Consider the following 20,370-nt stretch of genomic DNA (forward strand, 5'->3'; position numbering starts at 1 on the left):
CTGTATGCTATTAGATAATCATGTATTCTATATATTATATAATCTGCATATCTACAAATATATATGCAGATGCAGAGAACCTCAGAGGAAAAAAGTCAGTAACATTGGAGACTATGTTAAAATTTTCAGAAGATTGTGGTTTATTATTTTGATCATTGAGAAATGTTTTTAATACATTTTTACAATCATATAACTCACTGTGGGAAGAACATTTCCATATGTTATATAAACTTGCTCATAAACTTGTTCCTTGATATATCACTAGTGCTTTTTGAAATCACTAGTATTTTGAAAAAGAAGATTAATCACAATAATATTGACTAGGCTAGAATACTTTATCTATTGAATGAAAATCATATTATTTTCTCACATACTAGTGCAATACTTTAGCATTTTTGACATAAAAAGGATCATACTCTAATTTATGAAAGTAGGTGACTAGGACTTCTCATATATATACTTCATATATAGATAAATGCACATCTGTATGTACATCTATGTACCTGTATGAACACAGAAATTGCAAGGACTTTGCATTACATTTTATACTTTTAATTATTTGCAAAGAGTACACAACGTCTCTTTCATTATCTACTCTGACTGTCAGAACATTCCCATCATTAGGAGCAGATCAGCTGTCCTCTCTCCTGTAAAAGCATTCTAGGACTTGCTTCTAAAGGTCCCCTATAGTCCAGAGAGAAATCCATGGGCCTCCAGATATCACTACACACTCTTTGGAGCCATACACCTCTGTAGTAAATTCACTGATCCACCAGTTTCTGCCAAAATTAAAGTGTGGAGCCTGTTTGTAGATAGCGTACCCAGCTCCCATTTCCAAGAAGAAATTGGAACTAAGAGTTTATTTCTGGATAATTTTGCTCAGCATCTCTGCTGCCTCACCTCACCCAGCCCAAAATACCTCACTCAGGTTTTTTAAGGTGGGGCTTCTCCTCTGAGAGGCAGACAGAGTGCTGCACAGAGGGCTGCTCTTTCTCTGCATGTGACAGTTCTTGCCTTCTGGTTTATGGGAGAATAGGTGACACAGGCTGAAAACTCACAACAAAGAACGCTGGGTGTCTGAAGCATGCACGGAATACAATACAGGACATTTCTCCCTCTCCAGTTAGCAGTCTGTTGCAGCCACAGGGCTTTTCTCAGCGGATGAGTTTACCTGTCTTAGCACTGCTTTTGGATCTTGGTGCCAGAAATGCACAGAAAAGTATCTACTAATTATCTGATAAATGTGTTTGTTCATGTCTGAAGTGCAGCTTATCTAATTGCCAGTGCCCTTCCTATCTTCCTCTAAGGGGTGGGTTTAACTGAGAATTCTCCCAAAGAGCTTGCTTTTCATGTGAGTAATTATGTGCTTTGCTTGCTTCGAAGGGATATTAGCTCATCTGCCAATGGCAGCAAAGGAAAAAAATAATCTCAAGGAGATTCAGATCTAAAATAATACAGAAGCAAAGAATTTGGGATTTGTGGCTTTAAACTTCATTAAAATTAACATAAAGTTATCAGTGAGGCTTGCTAGAAAGTACTAGAAGATCTGTGTTACTGGAAATTCTGTCTTAAGGGCATAAACTTGTAAGGCCAGGTCACTAATCAGTTTCATACTTGGGAGTCAGGAGATTGGAAAGTTAATAAAAACAATTAAACAAACAAGAAAAAAATAGGGGTTATTAAAGAGCCTAAACTTGCAAGCTCTTGCAAACTTTGCAAACCTCTTCACAACCACTTGCACATCTGAAACTCCCCTGACTTTCTGGGTGCTAGCAACTTCAAGGCCCAGATGTCTTTTTCTTAACGTCTTGCAAATCTTCAAGAGCTACTACAAACCTTCAAAAACCAGAAAATGGTTTAGCTTCTTGTTATGTCTACTGGATTTAGAATGAGAGGAGAAGGACACAATCAATTTCATAGGATATATAGCATTAATTTGCCTGGAATATGGCTCATCTTATTTAATACAGTAGAAAGCATTAATCTGGATAACAATGATAACTTGTGATATATATTACATACAATTTAAAATAATGTTTGCATTTCTCATTAGAACAATCATGTGGCTGAAGGAGAATGTTAATACAGTTAGATAGTTATATAGGTTCATTTGAACATAACCTTCCATCTTGAATATTATTCTGATACAGGCAGATACGACCCCTTCTGCCAGTACATATAATACAGCCTCATCTCAGCAAAACACATTACAATTCAGCATAATTTCACTGAAGAAAAAAAAAAAAAAACAAGATTCGGAACATTCACAGAAGACAAGCAATTATAGGAGATCAATGCATCTTTTATTTATCAGGTCACTGTAAGTTTTCTCACACATCCAGAGAGAAAAATGGATGAAATATAAATGAAACAAAAGTATGGCAGTGTCCAACACATTTTAGTACCCCTTAGTAACAAAGAAGCAAATTTCTGTTTCTCAACAGACTAGATTTGTGCAAACTCTCAGACACCCTAATCTATAAATTATTATTAATTTACCCTATAAATTTACCCTTCTTACACCTTATCATCGTCCTCATGATTTTTTTCTTCTAAATACATTGCTACTGACATGGTTGTCTGTAAACCTCACCAAAGTGGGAAAATCAATTAAATAATTATTCATTGTTACAAGTATTGCAAAGACCTGCTACTCCTATAGGAATATCTTTTCAGCAAGACAGTGCAATGTGATGTGGCACTCTTATTTCAAAGATGTGCAAATTAACCATGGAAGTACAATATTCCTGGCTGAGTGGAAATATCTACATCTATGTTATTTTGACACCTTATCTGTACCACAGCAGATGTCTCACAGCAGCGTTCCATGCAAGCACTGTCTTGTAAGAGGGGAGCCCAATACTGAAACATAGAGAGGTTCCATCTCACAGGGATCAGACCTTCAGAATCTTCAAGCTTTTGAAGAAAAAAAAAAAAGGGAGACTATGATACCCTAAATAAAATAGACTACTGGACTATTATTGCTAATAACTTTTGTCCCAATTGCACACTCCTTTCCAAAACAAGACAGGAAGAAACTGAGATGATTTCTGGCTGAAGTACTATGGAGAAAACTAAAAGCAATGCTGCAACTATTTATTTTATGCTTTTATGTAGCTTTTATGCTACAAGAAAGTGTGAAGATTCAATGGCAAGATGGTGGAGACAGGTGTTCAAAGTTCCCTGATACTGTTATAAAACAAGCAAACTCCTGCAAAGTACTTTTGCTTTTGCACAAATGTGAAATAAAACCTGGAAAACAAAGACTGCCAAGTAGCCTGAAGGAAAATTATATAAAAAATCCCTTCCCTCTTCTCTTCTAACCTACTCCACTTCCTGCCTCCTTTCTCACTCTACTGCTTTCCCTTCAGCTAATCATCCCTGAAAAACAAACAAAAAACATCTTCATATTGAAGAGATAGAAAGACCCTAAAATACTACCACCAAGTGGAGGCCCTATCCTTTTTGCCATTATTTGTCTTATCTTCTGTACTAAGGTCACACCTTCTTTAGGTAGACAATTACATTTATTCTACAGAGTCTAGAATAACCACAGGTTTGCCTGGTTCCTCTTACTGTACAACAAATAACAACTAGAAATCACACCGAACTATGTGATAAAATTGTGAAGCAACACGCTTAACTTCTTTCAGCTGAAGAGTTTGTCTTCACCCAGTATAGTTTGGGAGGAACAATGAAGAGAAAGTAAAATATCTGGTATGAATCCCTCTCACTCCTAAGTACAGTTATTTACTCTATCCTTACACTATTTAAGTGAATTGAAGCAAGACCAACTGCACCTGGTCAAGAACTTTTACCCTCTATTGAGATCATCTAAATAAGAACAATTTTAATTAAGAAAAAAAAATAGGATTCAAGAAACAGATAAATCTACAAATAAATTTTACCCCAAATCCTGTAATAATTGACATCCTGATTTCCTCTCAAAATTTCAGCATTTTAAGTGAAAGAATTACCCAAAAGGTAAGCTTTCTTATACATATAAAGGATTTGCTGATGCTATTTTGTGAGTTATGAAGCAGTACAGAATTTGAGTCAATGATGCCTGAGCCTTGGTTCAACAGGGCTGACATTTTTGATTTATTTACTAAGACCTGTCTTTATTTACATTAGAAGATTTTTTTATGTGTAAATTCAATATGCCACTTAGATTGTAAGTCAGTGACTTGGATTGTTGATTATCTGTCTCAGACATTCATTAACCATTTAACAGCTGAAATAAACACCCATTGCCATGACATTTTGGGTAGGATTCTTTTGTTGGTTTAGTTCTGGGAGTCTATATTTAGTGAATGAGCATCTAAGTTTCTGTCAGTGGAGACAGATGTCTCAAATCAGTTGTCTAAATGCAGGCATCTCGAGCTGTTTGGGCTTTCTGGGATGTCTGTAAGGCAGATATGACACACGTCCTATGGGAAAGTTAAATCTTTCTGAGATGGCAGCAAAAAGCAGGTTGGGATATTTTAGCTTGTCTGCAACGACAAGAGAGGCCTTTTTTAGGCAAATGAATTAAACCTCAAATCAATGCACTGACGAAGAACTTTTTAGTACTTTTGGTCAACTGACTTGACTCCATTGATTGGATCCAGGAATTTCTTGTCCTCAGTCCACGCTTTGTGGAGGAAAGTCTTCCAAATTAGAGAGAATTTACAGCAAGTTTACATCACTGGTCCACTACAAAACACTTAAATTTTGTGATAGAGACCCAATGGGTAAAAATGCAAGATTCTAGTAGGGATTGTTTATAACAATTCTCTCACTTTCAGAAATTGCTGATATTTTGAAAGCAAGGCAAGATGTCAAATGATATTCAGTTATTAGATTATTAGAAAATTTGTACCAATACTTATAACAATACTATGCAGCCAAAAAAAAGATGAAATTTTTCCTGCTTCTTTCTGAGAAGCTGGAATATATATTGATTTGTGTATTGAGACTGATGTCCAGTCACTTCACATGAAGCTTACATGATATCCTGACCGACTCTTATTCAGGTTTTCACAACCCACCATCATGACTGAAAAAAGAATGATACTTGGCTGACCAACAATGGCCACCTAAGTTGCAGGTATTTTAAAAATAATAATAATTTTAAAATCCTGTGCAGATAAGAATATAAATGTGATTGAATTCTAAAACTACTTAGGTGCCTAAATACCTTAAACTCCTTTAAAAATCCATGTATAAGAGTGCATTTCCCCTGCAGTTGCACTCACTACTGAAGAGAGATGTAAGTATATATTGCACTATCCAGTACCAACACCAGAACCAGTCTAGACGCAACCTTTAGCATCCTTAAGGTTGTTGGCAATTGATTTCCTGAGTTTCTCAGGCAGGCTTTGAGCTTGCAATGCTCAAGGCAACTGAAATTATGCTACCTAGATTGATTTACTGAGTTGATGGTTTAGTTAGTCTAACATATGTATAGTACACTCTTAAATTTCAATAGGAAGTTTCAACTCATAAACCTTAACATTTTAAAATCAGTAAGTACCAGAGATGCAAGTACAGTCATTTAAATTATTTCACCACAGCAATACAAAGAAAGATAACTTAGAGTATGCATGCTTTAAAGCAGATAGAAGCCAGGGGCTTTTTCCTATTATGGCAATTTACAACGTCATATGAATCTGTCAGCTTCTCTAGATTTAAGTTTACATTTGTGAGTTTTAATTTAAGAATTCTCAAATTTAAGATTTGACATAGATTTAGAGTTGATGACACCTAGCATGCTTTTTATATACCCTCAAAAATATGCTATAAGCTGTTTTGAGCTTATTTCCTCATCACTTAATTCAATAAAAACCTTGTTATCCAAATAAAGGAAATCAGAATTAGATTCTCAGTGAATACACAATGAATGGCACCAACCCATAGCACTAATGAATGGTATAATACGGGTAGTTGTGAACAAATACTTCTTGGGAAAAGAGTTTTCAAGTCATTTAAATGAGTATTCAGTTAAATTATAGTTTCAAATTTCTGAGATACATTCATTACTCTCATTCAGCCCATAGAAGATGCAGTTTCCATTAGACCTTCCAGTTTGACTAGTACAGTAATAAAGAGCTCAGAAAAGCAGACATGGTTCATTCTGATATATGTTTGCCTTTTAAAAGTAATTTTGACTATTATTTCTTGTTACATCCTGTCTTGAAATTATTGCTATAGCCACTGTAAACATGAGCATATAACAACTTTATTCTGTTCTGATTAAGAATCATCAAGCCTATATATCATTGAAATAATCTGCATTTGTGAGAAATACACTAAAGGCCAAGTAATCCTTAGCTGCAGTTATTTTTACCAGCATGTCTTAATGCAATTACTTTGCTGTTTTTTCAATGCATGGAAGACAATTAGCTTATCACTTTGCAATTTTCATATCTATTTTTATAGCAGAATGTGAAGCTGGAGCCCAATCTATTGCGATATATATATAGACTGATTTTCAAGCACTTTGATAAACTTAACCAAGAGTATGCTCGGGCTGTAATACAAGTTTAGCTCCTTCAAAAGGTTGAACCTAAAAGTTTAATTCTGTACACAACGCTGAATTGTACATGCAATACTTTCATGATATTTTTCTTTTCTGCTGCCTTCAAAGTAAATCTTCCTTACCACTGCAAAAGATATGTACATATTCACACACAGACAAACACAGACTCACACAGTTACCCCTTCTCTTTTCTCTGTACTTTCTCTTTCCCTGAATCCTCTTCCCATCTCTATAACTAGTGCTCCCTTCCAAGGAAAAGTTCAAAGACTGTGACGTTTAGTACTATTTGGATAAGCATGAAATCTTGTTGCTTATCCCAATTACGCAAAATCTCTAAGTCTTTTGAACTTTTTCCTTAGAAGGGAGCACACAAAATTTTATGCTTATTCAGGACACCTGGATTTTCAAACCTGAGCTGGAATTTTATGAGGACTGTTTCTCTCTTATGGTTTAGTACATGTACTAGAGTGAATAAAGAAATAAGAAGAGAAAAAAACCTTTGCCAAGCATCCTCTTGTCTCATCTCTTTCTGTAAAATGAAAGAGATTAAATTACTCATCCGTCACAAGAAAGCTCTCAGGGTTTTTAATTCACAACCTATTGCATATGCATTACTTTTCGGAATGAACACGATATGTTGTTACTTCTTAACGTATTTCAGCACCAGAAGTTCCAGACTGAGCAATACAGGAAAAAAAAGGAAAACAGTGTATGAATACTTTTTTTTAAACTTATGATAACAGTCGGAAAACTGTATCTAAGTTTGCCAGATGTAGGTTTGCATGTATTTCATATATTCCATTTTTCTTATGATTTAAGTTCTGGCATCACAAACTCATACTCAAATTTCCCTTTATCACTTTGCAGATTGAATAAAATCCTTTAGATTATGATTTTGCCTTTTAGTCTTGAATCTGGTCTCCTGCTCCTCAGCAATAATATCTATAGACTAGCTGAGTACTCCAGTTTAAGCTTTCTTTTCTATAGTTACCACTGTTGGCAAAAGTATGATTTTGAGGATGATATTAGGGAATATTATTGCAATGCAAGTTCAAGTGGTTGGAGTACTGCCCCAAAAGAAGGAAGTGACAGCAAAGTGTCTGCCCTTCTTCTGGTGGTTCCTGTAACAGGCTTCTTAGCTGAATTTCTTCCTGTGTCCCTGGTTGTGACAGTACCATCAGAAACATTTATGTTTCATAGCAGTGGTTCTCCCAAAGTGCAGTAGACCCATAGTAAAATAATGAAAGTGGCATCATAACACTTGACAGGTTCATGTAAATGAGGACCTTACTAGGCAAAAAAAAAAAAAAGCTTAGTTTCCTTTACAGTGAATTCAAGACTAAAATAACAACTGATCCAGGCTGGAATCCAGGAACCCAGTGCCTGTGACACACATAGATACAAATTGGCTTCTCTTAGTCTCTCTGCTTTTTCAGTTAGGAAAGTGTAATTGTCCTATTTTGGTATGAATTACATAATTCTCAGAAAAACTTTCTCTATTTTACCCTTTCATCAGCTACTAGGACGACAGAAGGAAGAGACAGAGGCGAAGGAAAGGGAGGAAGGGAGGGAGGGAGGGAGGGAGGAGAGCGATGAGGGCTGGGTTGAGTGGCAGCACAGAACAGGACCAGCAGTTTGGGTCCCCACCTTCCCTCCCTCTCTGTCAGAAACATAGCAGAGGTGCTTTCAGACCTAAATGGAGAGAGTCAGTGTGTTCCTCCCCTTTCGTCACAGCAAACATAGCAGGTCCTCCTGATATGGCTTCCAGCTTTCTCATCTTCTTGCCTTGTCAGAAGGTTGCCATCGTTTAGAAAGGTACACAGCATTTTGAAAGGATTAGGCTATAAAACACAATTCAATCCCATACAAAAGAGAGACGGGGAAGGAGAAGGGGAAAAGCAAAGTGTCAGGTGCTACAGAGTGACTGGACGAGGACAATGTGCACAAGTAAAAATAGCAAATTGATTGAACCCCTGTTCCTGTGAAGCAGGGGCAGAAAAAAATGATACATGACAAATACTGCCACAGCAAAGCAGGAGGAGAAAAATGTAGTTTATGACAATGTGTGAAGGCAAAGGACTAGGTGACACCAGCAAGAGGAAGGTCACCCCTCAAAAAAGCACTAGTTCTACAATTTAATCCTGACATGGAAAGCTTTGTCTTTACTATTAACTGCATTTTAGGTACATACATTGACAGTAATGGCAACAAAGGCTGCTTATCACTGTACTACCAAAACCTGACAAGGTGGGGTTTTTCCCTTTTTAGCTTTTCTCTTAAACTTCATACCAGCAAATCCCCTCAAATACTCAGGTTGCCCACATCTTTCCCCCCAACAAATATATGTCCTTGTATGCAGGATTTGCAGCTTTTCTTCTGTTGTATTCCAATACAGATTTCACCCTTAAAGTTTATTATTTTTATATTTGTTTTGTAGCTTTTACTGTTTTAAGCCTTTTCATTGTTGTTGTTTGATGCATCTAATTCAAAAAACAAAGAAAAAACAATTTTTCTTAACACTTTCTCATTTTTTCTCCTCCTGGATGACAGCAAACACCATTATAATTCCTAAAAACAAGACTGTTAAGCCTTGGCACTACTGAAACCACTTAATTTGTTAATTGCTGAGAGGAACTTTCCTTAATGTGACAATGGCTGCCCTCAATCAAGAGTTTCAAAAGATTTTTTTGTTCCTAAACGGCTGTTACGGAAAGGATATTACCTGACTCAGAAATTACAGCAGGATGTTGGAAAGCTCTAAGTTCTCTGGGCAGGACTTCAGCAGTCCAGTGAGATTCTTTTCTACACTGTCAGCATCTACTTGGCCACAGCCCAATCTCATTTATCCTGGAACAGCCATGACCAGTCTGGACAAAAGGAGAGAAAGTAGTGAGCTAAAACCTCCAAGTTCATGTTGCTCCCTAAATTGCTGTAGTCTGTCCTGAACATGATTTGAATAGATTATGTGAAGCATGTGGACAGAAAGCTCACAGTACTGTGTACCCCACAGATCTAAGATATGAAGAATTAAAGAATTAAAGGGGAAAGTCCTAGTACCAGCATTCAAAATATATTCATGGCTATTTAACTACTGATGTTGAAATAACTACTAAGTTTAAAAGATGCTATGAGATAACTGTATTAATTAAGAAAACTATAACTGTTATCATAGAAATGGCTTACAGTAAAAAATACGTTATATTATAACTTAAAAACTTAGTGGGAGAACATGAATGCAATCCATCATACATGGATACCTAAATCTGAAAGCAGATCTCATAATATTCATTGGAAAGTTACGGATATTCCATCATTTTTACCATTTTATGTAACTCGTGAGAGAAGACTGAGGAAGTTACTACTTATAATCGAAGTACAGAATCTTAATCCACATAATCAATATTAATTAAAGACTAAGAAGTAATGCATATGAACAGATCCATAACTTTGGCCTTCCCTGATCTCTAAGTTAGTCAGTAGACTTTATCATCTCCAGAATGTGTATGTTCATCAAATTTTATAAGGCTAGCTGGTTTTCAAAGAAGTTTTAATAAAAAAAAAATCTTAAAAAAATAACAATTATACATAATCTGGATTAGTAATTTTTTTTTTACCAGGTTAATTATGTCCCACACTTGGTTTTGGCTCTTTTGGAATAAGGGGTTTACGTGCCAACTGAATTTGGTTGGTGCTCCGTTGCTTTTATTTTCTGGCACGTTTTCATTCTTGTCCATGATTCAAAGACCAATAATATACGAGTAGGCACTACAGTGATAGATCATTCTCTGTTCAGTAGCTGTAGAAATCTTTAGAGAAATTTTTTTGCCAAAAGCTTCTTTCATTGAAACTCTGGGCTATTAGATAACTTAAACTTTACACTTTGGATAATTTTATATCACATTCTTCATCATTACTCATGTGCTATCTGTTACCTCTCCCTACCAAAACCATTACATTATGCTTTAAAACAAATCAGCTCTGTCAAGCTGAGAATGACAGCCAGTTAGTGCATAGCACATTTCATGATAAGTCAAGAAAACTTTGTCAAAGGCACCCAGACTCCATTTTTTTACAAAATTAGGTTTATAATGAGGTTGTAATCTTCAAGCAGAGCTGTGCAGGATCTCAGTCTATGAGGCTTTATCCTAAAACTCATACTGAGAATTTCAAAACAAATTTGAAAAGTCTGCAGAATTAAAGGTCTGTAAACTGACATGCAATGGATATGCTTAGCATACATCAAATATATGTCAGCAATAAGGACTGCCACTCAAGAAAGAAATTTTGCTGGACGTTGCAGGTTGTCATCTTTAAGGCTGCAGTTCTGATGCAGACAGCTCATCTATTATGCCCCACAAGTCTTCAGTTTGGGGATATCTTAGTACAGAACTATCCAATTAATTGCTTGAAGCTGTAGTAATGTTATGCATGACAAGCAGGAAAATTGCTCTGATTAGGCAAAAGTGCAGAGTCAGACCTCAGAACTATGCAGTTGTATTTTCTTGTGAATACACAGGACAGAAAAACTGCGACAGCTCTTCTTTTTGAGTGGATGTGAAATAAGTACTTGATGCTTTCATTAAAAATCAAGTAAATAGTATTTTTATATCATCACTGTCACAGAGGGCCACCAGACCCCTTTAACTGAAGGAGAAACATCTGTCTTTGAATGGCATGCTTGGAACAACACTTTCTTTTGCCATTGAAACATCAACAGAAATTCTCACTACTGGAAGTACATGAAGAGAAGCAAGCATACTTCAGCTAGATTCACTGCAAATATATTGCCATTTCTTTCTCTCCTGCTGCTGAGAACATTTTATTTTTTCCCAGGAATCCCTCCAAATATGTTCGTAGCAGAGACACAGCACCCTGACACACCATTTCAGGAGAGTGTAAATTTCAGTCTATCTGGATAAAGAGCATTAAAACTGAGTCAAGTGAATAATTAAATACAATAGAATGAGAAATGAAGCTAAATCAGCAGTGTTCTACTTTAAGACAAAAAAACCAGGAAGATCAGACATTCCATAAGCCAAAATAACAGAGACAAATAAGGTATCTTGTGTTCTAGTTTCACAAGTAGCAGGTTCTAGCAGCAAGGCACAGGTTAACCTGGAACTGAAAAAAAATTAAAATAAGAAATTAGTAAACAGAATAGAAGAGAAATATCCTTACTAACTGATTAACCTCAGAAAGCATTAGGAAAAAATAACAAACAAGTAATTACATGCAGTTCTCTACATTTTGGAAATTCTTTGAGGTAAAGGACGTTGACCTCAGGCCATGAAATGAGCAGAGAATTGCCTAAATAAGCTGAAAAGCCTTAGTTAAAGCAGTAACGTCCAGGATTATTGTAATCATTTTTCACAGTCTCAGTAGACCAACCATTTATTTATATGATATTAAATTATATTTTATAGTTTCATAGGAATACACCACGGTTTGAAAGTTGTGTCAATGTCTGCATGTACATTGCATTCTTACGTCTTTCTGGAACACAGACCTATATGAGAAACAATATATATACATGTAAAACACTATCACATAAACAGTATATAATCAAGACATATGAATAACATGAGAAGTAACATGATCTAACCTTGAGGTTATATATTCCCTGAGCAGAACGTCACACCAGACAATTTCCAAAGTTCCCTTCCAACCTTAGCTGTTCCCTGTTTTTAAGGTCAGGTTATTTTTTAATAAACTAAAAGCAAACATCTTGCCTTGTGAAGCACCTTGTGGTTCCCCAGTTGAGGTCAGCTTTGAGAACTGATAGTAGCTGAGGGAAGTTGGTGCAACAGGTCCCACATGATCTTACAGTTGTGGGGCTGATGGCAGCAATGATTTTCCCAACACCCTGAGACCAAAGCTTGAATCCATACAGTCTGCTCTCTCCTGCCCTATTACAGATTTCTTAGATATAATGTTTTACAGAATTATTAACTTTTGCAATTGCTGTAGAACAAAATAGTCTGGATATAACTGGATAGAGAAAAAAAGTTAAACTGCAGATATGAGGTTAAGCTCTTGAGAAATATAATTCAAATGAGACATACCTAAAAGTTCATATGTGGAGTATTGGGGTTACAAAACAGTTTACAGACATGTGCAAGAAGAAAGAGTGTTTTTTTCTGGAAAATCTTGAAAAAAGCAGGAGAAATCAGGGTATAGACAGAAATTATAACAGCTATAGTACTTATAGAGAATTACAAAAATTAAAGATAATAAATGAAAAGAACTGGAAATAGATCTCCAAAAAATGCCCTTCAGTTATTTGAGTTTCAAATAATTGTTCAGTTATCAGTTTATTAGAAAGTTCTGAAAATTATGAAGACTATACACCAGGGTTTTCAAAGAAGTGGTAACAGAGCTAAATAATAAATTGATGCTCATCTGTGCCATAAACAGCCACACAACTCTGTTCACGCTGACATAAACTAAGTGAGGTGCTGGGTTTGCATTAAATATTTGGTCTGTAACTGTATCTGAACCCTGTATTGATCACCTTCCCCTTTCCCTGTGAAAAACAACACTCCAGGTGGACACAGAAGATCTGTCAGAAGTGGCATGCAGAGAACAGGCACATCTCTTGCTAGAGGCCTCTGTTAGGACCAAAAGCAGCTCAGAAACACTGAAGAGAGCTGAGAGCAGGTAATCCTGACCCTCTGCTGAAGTCACATTAACTACTTTTGGGTTTGCAAGACAGAGGATGAGATAGCAACAAGACAGGTAGCCTGGGGACAGGCTTCAGGTTATTAAGACAGCTACGGGGTTAGCCAGGAGGGATACAAACTTCGGTGAATTTCCTGAGGGGAAGGGGGAAAATGGGAGTTAAGACCAACCAAGTAGCGTGCCCGGTAGCAACAGTTATACGATGGCAGCCTTCAGCTAGCCAGAGGCGTCCATGAAAACTGCACAGAATCAGTTCTAAAATCCAACTGTAATGTCCATTTGTTGTAGAAATTAATTCCCCAAAGAAGAGAGCAAAGGAAAAAAATCAAACATAGCAAATTTTTCTGACATTACAAAATGAAGTGCAAGTCTATAACCTTCTCAATATGCTATCTCTGTTAAAGTAAGGACTTCATTTCTGATGACAGCCAAATCCCCAAATATTAGTACCATGAAGCATTATTAGATATTGAACCACTGAAGAAATACTGTAGCAGAATAAATAGCAATGCTGTTCTATTTCTTTGAACTAGATTTTTGAAACAAAGTGTGAATCTTTCTGTAAGCTACAGAGGTGTGACAGAGAAGCAGTATCACTGAATAATGGAATAAAATGCTTCTCTATCAAATACATTAAACCAGTTAATGCAGATGAATAGGTACTGCTCACTTGCTTCCTAGTAGCATTGGCTTGCAAATTATTTGCAAGAGGATGTTAAATTCTCTCTTTGGTATAGATCCAGCAAAACCACTGCCAGATCACACCTCCTGGGAAATGTGGGACTTGGCACGGAATTTGGCACAAGACTTTACAAATGTCAGCTTTCCTGTAAAAACATCAGGTCTGTTGTCATGAAAACATCAGTTATGAGTTATTTCTTTCCTTTACTATTACTAGTCAATACAAATAGAGAGGGGATGAGATGTCAGTCATGTGCAGCCATGCACTCAGAATTGGATTTTTGCAAACAGAATCGCCCAGAATAGAAATATAAATTTTGGATTTTGAAATGTATGTCCACATCTTGGGTCAGCACATGTTGTATTCAAAAGTATCTCTGCTCTGTACTTCAGAATACCTGTCATGAAATAATTGACAATTAGCAAACACCACGAGTTAGGTATTCCTATGTAATCCAGCATTGCTGGGGTACCATCCCACTTATTTTCTTTACAGAAATTTGTATCAAAGTTATGGGATTTTTAAAATTAATGTTTCTCAATAGTATAAATCACTAGAGAAAAGTAGAATTTTATCAAGATGATCATGGTAAAAAATTCAGTAGTCTGTGCTGTAATTTTACCAGCCCGGCATGGAATGAATTGCATTATAGTTTTACTGAATCAATACAGCAAAACTCCTGGCATTACCAAAACTTTAAATGGTTAATTAGTAACTCATTTTAATATCGTGCCTAACCTGTGGGAAAGCAAGGAATACCTGCTCCAGGAAACTGCAAGCCATCTTTTGGAAGATGGCTATTAAAAGTTTGAGGAGCCAGAACAAGATTTTGGGCTGAATGGAATTCTTAATCTACGCAGCACTTCAATAGTTCTTGGTCACTTCTGCATCTTTCTACCTGCCAAGACCTGAACATCAGCTCTCTGAGTCACACATTATATTGGCATTGGGATCTCCTCTTAACATTGACAGCAATTACACCTGCACCTTAAGAAAAAACACTGCTAAAGAGCTGCTAAAATGTATTTGACTGTTTATTTTTATGTTTAGCCTTTGTTTAGAACAGTTATCCAGGAAGAAGGACATAGAACAAACCTCAGAAGCAAAAGCTTCAGTATGGGACCAGTGTCAAAGTAGGTCAATTTTTGGGACTAACAGCCTTGACAGTGTCCCTTTAATATGTTGATCTGTTTCTGTAAAGCACATTAAGAAAAGTTTAGCGTGAAAGAGGCTACAAATGTGTTTGATATGATATGGCAATAAGTGTACATTTTGAGCATACTAAAGCTCCAAAAGTACATTTTAAACTGCTTTTCTTTATTAGCTAAGGGTCCAGTTCATTGAAAAATAAAATCCAGACTTCTGTACCTTAGAAGCTGCAGAAAATCTGGTTTTCTTTTCTGTAACATCTATAACATAGTGTATATATTTTCAAGGTGGAATCTGCATCTTTCTTTGAGAGATTATGGGTATTTTTTGTCCCTTTGAACTCCTGAGAAACCTCAAGATTGGGAAGTTGTCCGTACAGAGCCAGGCAAAATCACTTGCCTTGAGAATTTAAAAATTCTGAGTTCTTTGTTTTGAAGAACACTTCTGAATCACCTCATTTGTTGATTTATGTTACTTCTGATTCACTTGTTATGTCCCTTATATACATGCAAATCTACTTGATGAAAATTTAACACTGTAAGACATATACATATACATATACATATACATATGCATATACATATACATATACATATACATATGCATATACATATACATATACATATACATATACATATACATATGCGTCATATTTACAGGTATCAATAAGAAAAACACACTTGATAAAGAAGAGTGAGAACTTACATCCAAAGAGAACTCACTAGTTATTTTTGTTTTCTGTTTTGATTAAAATATGTTAATTCAGTGGTTAATGCATATAAAAAATGTCTTGTACAGATAGTTCAGGAGGCCATTCTCTGTAAAAAAGGGTAAAGTTTAAAAATCTCAAACTTTGTAATGAATTTAGTGAGAAAAATCCCTTAATATTTGGCTTCATAAGAGAAGCAGTTGCTGATGTTTTACGTTTATATCATTCTGACTTCTGCATTGTTCCCACTGTTGCCCACTACGAAAATAAGCTGGAAGTATATTCATTAGTTTTGCTTTTTTGCTTTACTTTAAAATACATTACCCTGTAGTTTTTACCACTTTTGTATCATTTGCAGTAAAGGATATCATCACCACAAGCTCTGTTTCAACATCTTTTATTACATTGCCTGATGCATTTGAGAAAGCAGACTGGTTTTCAAGCACACAAACCCTACTTCAGGTCTGCAAATGGAAACAGCCAACATTTAACAAGCATATCAGTTATACACACATACAAGCCTGTAACATGAACACAAAGAAATAAATGTATTTGAATAGCACTTGTTCTAACCATTTTCTAGGAAGATATCTGGAGCTTCTTCCAAAATATTTTTAGAAGAGTAAACACTTTAGGAAAGACATTAAAACATGTGGTAAAGTAATCTACTCTTAGAAGAGGCTTTTAAAAACTAAAATTCCATCACTAAGCAACTACTAAGGCTTAATAAAACGAAGACTGACATTCTACAAAATAGCAAAGAATGAAAAGACGTAAAATATACATTAATACAAAAATATATTTTCAAGGAATATACGCTCAACTTTTAATTAATGGCAAATGAAGATCAAATAATTTTCTTGTGCAGAGCCACAACTACCGAAGTGTAAAACATGATTCATTTTGCAACATCAATATAAAAAGAGTCAGATCAACAGTAGATATTTGTTATTTTCATGCAAATGAGCTCTGAAGTCTTCATCTTCAACCATAATTTCCTTATATCAGCTTTAATTTATGGTAACATAGTGTTACCATACCCTTTGAAACGGGAGAAGGCAGGAGATTTTTCCCAGTTTCATAGTTTTATGGTAGAGTTTAATTTCTTTGTATTCATTTTCAGCACAACTGGGTAGGAAGCAGACAACAATATTTTAGCTGTCAACAATTAATGCTTAAGTTAATTTTTTCCTCCTAAAATTATAACAATTAGAAACATACCCCTGCACTGTTTATTTTTCCCTGAAACATGCCTCCTACATTTGGTACAACTCTTACATTGCTGTCCTGATGGAATCTGGAAAAAAGTAATTTTTTTAAGAAATTAAAAAAAAAAAAAAAGCTGGTTCTTATGCTAGCTTCCAAATCAATCTACACACTGAGCAACCCTCTGAAATTCTTATCTGCAGAAACAATGGTGGCTGGGCTACTAGTTGTCATAAATTCTCATTTTACTATACAACATTTTACAATTCCTCATTTATCTTTCCTTCTTTTAAAGATTCTTTTCTCTTGAAAAATTAAGCTTTACCTAGCCTCTTTTCCTTTATATACTTTTGGTTTTCCACTTTTGTTTTAGATGGCACACCCTCTATTTCATTGCTCCTTTCTGCAAATACAATATATATAAAGAAAAGTTTGGTTTAGAATGATCAACTGCAAATATAAATTATTGAAGAGAGGTATTTCTCTAGAATTTCTTCAGCAACATCTTAATTAGCAAAAAAAGGCGAAGAATGGGTAAGTCAAGATTTTGTGCTGCAGGCCATCTGAAAACTTCTGCCTGATCACCTGATACTTTTTTCATATCAGACACCAGAGCACAAAAACATTATCAGAACAAAATACTTCACTACTCTGATTCAATGCAGATAAGCAGAAAAACGTGTGCTTCATCCCTGAAACAAAAATCCCTCTTCATTGAAACAAAAATCTTTCTGCACTGAATAGATAAGATATGACAAGAAACATTTATATGCAACAAATCTTTCAGTTTGGGGTCTTTTTGTTAAATGTTGCCTAGATGCATCTCACGAAACAAAACAAAGCAAAACAAAATAAAACTAAACAAAATGCTCTGAATCAGAATTATGAAGCAGTGCTCTCAGCCACCCAAGAGTCAGTCCTGAAGCTGAGAGTGCAATGAAAGAAATTACAAAGCTACAGCAACAGTCTTCTGCATGCACCTCTTCCCTACAGCTTAGCTAAAGTGCAGCCAAGCCCAAATCATCCATCAGCCCTGCCTTCCCAGAGAGCCCAGCTTTGCACAGACTGTGTCCAAGGACTGGCAAACAACAGACTCAGAGGAGTGGGAGAGACAGTCTGAATGGATGCTACGTCACAACAACACACCTGCCAAAGCTGAAACACAGCCACTGCTCCTGCAGTGCTGACAGACAATGCTGACAGCCTTCGAGTCAGCTGGGAGGAGGAAGCCACAGCCAAGTGTTGTTTCATTAGCAATGCCAAGGAGGTGGCTGAAGTACCTCTAGTTTCCTTTTCTTTGGTAGCAGCCACATACTGGTGGAAGTGAAGTTTTGTGCAGACATACTAAATGTGTTACAGAGATGCAAATTGTTGAGATACTCAGGAAGGCATCTCAGTTCAATATCAGGGCAGCCTTGCTATAGGGACATATCTCATCCCCTTATACAGGAAATTCCATGATCACAGTTTGAAGATTTAGTGCAAAACCAACAAGTCTTGTTGGATAAACCCTCTGTGCTGAAATCATGTGAATTGGTGCAAAACTAGCTTTGTACCTTTGGCAGCCAGCAGCCACAAATGAGAATCACTAAGTGCATCTAGCCAAATACTGCCAATTAAGTGACAATCATCAGAACTTTAAAAGAATATTTTTCTTCTGTTTCTGTGAACCATCTTTTAAGTATTAACTTCACCATTCATTTAGTATGAAGGTAACCTATTCAGATAATTTACAGTAAGTAGGGAATAGCAGATTGGAGCAGACTGGAGAGACTATGTACACTATGTACACAGTTGCCACCTACTACCCCAGCCCCATACAAGACATGGGAAATAAACGTGTTTCTTATATAATATTGCATGTTCTTTACTAAAATCATATCACTGAGTCTAGGCAAACAACACAAACAATTTGTTCTTAGAGGTGCAGCATTGCGGAGTTTTAAGTACAGAAAAAACAGCATAACATGAAAAGCAAGTTTTTAAAAGGTAGTGCTATCTCAGAACACAATACTTAATATTTGTGCATGCAGAAGTACAAATAGGAGAAAAGAATAAAGCCATGTAACAACCTTTAATGAAATTTAAAAAAAGAAATCACAGTGAATGACAGTAGCAGCAAAGGAGTAGAATATTCAAGACAAAGAATGAAAGAAATCTCCACTAAAAGAAAACTTTATGAAATTTATAAGAAGACAAAGTATTTAGGATTAGACAAGATAAGAGATCAAAAGACTGAAATTATATTTGCTTAACTGGGTTTATGAAAGGGCATATTAAGAGGTGAGCTGCACAAACAAATTAAGTTTATGTTAGTTTTGATATATCCAACAAATGGTAGTGAAAACCACAACTACCATTGGGAAACAGCACCAGGTAACCAGCTCCAGCAAGGGAGTGGTTCAGGAGATGAGAAAGATGATACAGATCACTTGACAAAAAGGGACTGGGAAGAGCAAAGCCTTGAAGTATTATACCTTTTGATAATTCAGATTTCAGCCTTGTCATGGTACACTATAATCAAGATGCAGGTAACAACATGACACAAAAACAGAAAGAAAGCCTGAGGTTATTTTCACGTAAGACAGGGAGTTGCCTTGTAAATTGCTGAGAACTATTTGGCCTCCAAAACTTACCTGGCCTCCTCTTGCTCCAGGAGTGAACAAGACAAACCAGGCTCCCACCAGGTGTCTGGAAGTACCTGCTGAAGTCAAGGCTGCAAATATTTGATAATTTCTTGTTTTCACAACACTCTTACTACTTGAACTCCTCTCCACTCCACCCTGGTATTCCATACTGACCCACCCTGTAGGTGATGCTCTATTCATCAGAAAAAGGTGGGGTTTTTTTTTTCAGATAAAACCCCTTCAGCCTATCTCCCCAGTTACTGGTCAAGAGTATTGCTGAAGAGACCCCAGTGTGTGCTAAATTCTACACTTACTCCCACTACTTCATGCACTATGGTTTTAATAACATCACTAAACTGCCTAGTAATAGTACAAAACATTATAGTTAAAGTTTACATCCATTTCCAAGTGCAGACTGATTCAGTTGGCAATTCCTAATATTTTTAGTGATCTCAGATTAAATTATTCTAGCTGTTAAGTGATCTTTTTGCATGATTTTACAACAAGCTCTTTCAATTTATTTTTACACACATATTTAGGAGCACGTTCATTTAGCTGCTCCGAGGTACAAAATGTTAATTTTGAGTTTCATTCTTTAATTGAGTTTTTAAAAAAACTTATAACTGCTTAGCTTCCAGACAAAACCAAATTAAGAATTATTTTAATGCATAATATGATATATACCATTCAGTTCAAATATTATAATTTGATTAACAGAAGGAGAACTAAATTTATTTTTAAAATATGTAAAGAATAATGCTGACATTTATATAGCTGCTTTAGTACAAAACATTCTGGA

General features: G+C 35.9%; 1 long non-coding RNA gene across 3 annotated transcripts in view; it reads right to left on the reverse strand.

Annotated features, from left to right (window-relative positions):
• LOC148225361 (uncharacterized) overlaps nucleotides 1-20,370 on the reverse strand; it is a 157,377-nt gene that overhangs the window by 57,258 nt on the left and 79,749 nt on the right. The window contains exon 7 of one of the 3 annotated variants that reach the window (XR_015806255.1): nucleotides 9,243-11,641. The exons of the other annotated variants lie outside the window; for them this stretch is intronic. This is a non-coding gene — a long non-coding RNA (uncharacterized LOC148225361). The remainder of the gene's footprint in view (nucleotides 1-9,242; nucleotides 11,642-20,370) is intronic. 3 annotated transcript variants of the gene reach the window in all.

The sequence above is a fragment of the Sturnus vulgaris genome, chromosome 1, assembly GCF_052056855.1.
Source record: "Sturnus vulgaris isolate bStuVul1 chromosome 1, bStuVul1.hap1, whole genome shotgun sequence".
Classification (NCBI taxonomy): domain Eukaryota; kingdom Metazoa; phylum Chordata; class Aves; order Passeriformes; family Sturnidae; genus Sturnus; species Sturnus vulgaris.